Here is a 2,500-nt window from a genome sequence, read left to right on the forward strand (position 1 = left end):
CATAAAATTGTAATGTAGTCAGTTATACAAAATAATTTCATCATTCAAAAGTTAGATGTATGGGGTAGATTAACAAAGGAAAGATTGAAAAAGAAGTGCAGATAGTAAAGTCTACTGAGGAGGAAAATGGAGACCAAAGTAGAGAAGCAGGGTTTTATAGACAAGCAGAAAATCTTTTCTAAATCTCTAATAAATGAAAACAATGAGCTGTAGGAAGCAAATGCATAGGCAGGTCCTGCAAAAATGCAAAAGAGAAGGAAGTTGTGAGACTGAAGAAAGAAACAAAGAATGGAAAAGCAACTGGACCACCATGAGTCACCAAAGACCTGCTGAAGAAAAGTTTGATGAGCTTTCTAGGATATTAACCACCAGACAGTCCAAAGAAAGCATGGAGATAAAGTATTGAAAGACCTGGCTAGATTGAACATTAACCCACACAGGACGGGTGGTACAGCATGTGTACCGCTCATTCAAAAGCCCAGTTGCCGGGCGGCACAGTATTGTGCCAGCTATTCAATTAATTTAGGCCTAATAATTCGAAAGCCCCGGCATTTGGACATTCTAGGCTAGAAATCCCCCGTCGGGAATGGGTTAAAAAGAAGGATGCTATAGATAGGGAGTGTTGGAAGTTTCCATGGATGTATAACAAAGATGCTAAAAGGAAGATGATGATTCAACAATTTAAAGTATATAGGGTATGGCCTATAGTCATGTATTCCAATGTCATGATTTTATCCTTACAAATAGTCACTTGCATACTTTTAGTATACTCTGATACTTTCTTATTGAGTAAATGTATTGCGAGGTCCAGCAATGGCCATCAATCCTGCACTATATATATTGTCGAAAGATAGAGCCCGGGCTATAATTCTACATAATTTTGTCTGCTAATCCAGTAAACGAATGACAGTCAATAACATATTCAATATGCTGTATTATGTGTGATGTCCTTTTCTGCAACTGTAGATCAGGGCTTAACCCATTCACACCAGGGCTATTCTGGCTCTAAATGGTTGGAATGCCAGGGTATTCAAACGCATAAGCCTAACACCTGGGGATTCTCGGGCGCACTAGCCGCGAGCGAGCGTTGTATGCCCGCTCACCCGGCGCACCAGCCTTGACCAAATAGCTTGTCACCTGTGTCAGACCAAAAAAACACTGAACATGATACCAAGTCAGCCGGCATGAATGGGTTAAACAGTCATATACATATAAAATGAAAATTATCAAAAAAGGGATAATTCATATATGATTGCCTCGTTTCCTTCATTAACAAATACAGCAAATGACAAACCATTTCTTTACTAACAATGAAAGTATCCTGGTCCTGATACAAGAATTCACTTTAGTTTGCCCCGTCATTAGACTAAACAAAAAGAAGATATTTGGTGTTTAATCTACTAAAGCACAGAAAGAAACCATGTGGAAAATACCTATATTAGTTAAATACAGCCCCAGATAGAGCTTGAACTGGTTCTTTATTAAAATATAAATCACCAAGGAGGTCTTCAAGTTCTGTATTCCCAGAATATACATGGTAGAGGTTTACTGACCATTGCCATAGTGCAAAATATGGAGGCTATGAAATGACTTGTTATATAGATATGCAGATTTTGATAAGAATTGTGGGCAGAATTCTACATTGCACTGTGCAGACTATTTTTCATATCTAATGGTGTTGGTTTGTGTTCTTTGTGACCGTTGCATGGCATGTTTTTAGTATGTTTTTCTAGCTCCATGCAGTCATAATGCAGATAATTACAAAATAATGGTTGTGTCATAAAGCCAAGAGATCTGTTTTCTCAAATATATTGATGTGAACAGAAGGAAACCAATCTTTTTTTTTGCCATTTCAAACAATTAGTTACCATCTTATTAACCTCCCTCCCAATCCAACAGGCTTAAGGGATCTATAGAAAAAATGGGGGAGGGGGCAAAATGAATCATACAACATATGTTTGCCATACATAAAAACAAAATCTAAAATCAGAAGATTTCAAATATAGCCATGTGGTAAACTTACTTATTCATTGGCACAGCATTGCCAAAACCTCTGCACAGATTTTACAACTATTATCTTTTTTAACATTATAACAGCTTTATTGTATTTTAAAATCCATCAATCTATTGTTCTAATATAATATTACCTTGAGAGTTGTCCAAAACTAGCAAATACCATCTGGCTTCCAAAAGTAACATCATATATTTGGAATACACTGTAGCTATCCAACAAAGGTAACTGACTAAATGCACTAAGGATGACTCATAAAAGATCTCAGCATATTCCCTGATAAGCTCTGTAATATTAACGAAAATGTGTGTCCATGGTACAATATGGTAGCAAATTTGGTTTAGCTGTACTGGTGTCAGACATATTAATAGAAGTTGAGATATTTACTAGTTGATAGCAATGCTTTGCCCTGTCTGCCATGAAAAAGAAGTCTAGTACAATATTATAATGTCAACAAGTAGTAAGTATGCAAGAAAGGGTTTTGTTTAC

The 2,500-nt window shown here is 36.6% G+C and overlaps 1 protein-coding gene across 2 annotated transcripts in view; it reads right to left on the bottom strand.

The window, feature by feature from the left end:
* Window positions 1-2,500, bottom strand: part of LOC122246684 (cyclin-dependent kinase 9) — a 20,147-nt gene that overhangs the window by 16,924 nt on the left and 723 nt on the right. The gene's annotated exons all lie outside the window — the stretch shown is intronic.

This window comes from Penaeus japonicus, unplaced genomic scaffold (genome assembly GCF_977035675.1).
Source record: "Penaeus japonicus unplaced genomic scaffold, GWHDUDI00000001_assembly GWHDUDI00000008, whole genome shotgun sequence".
Taxonomy (NCBI): Eukaryota; Metazoa; Arthropoda; class Malacostraca; order Decapoda; family Penaeidae; genus Penaeus; species Penaeus japonicus.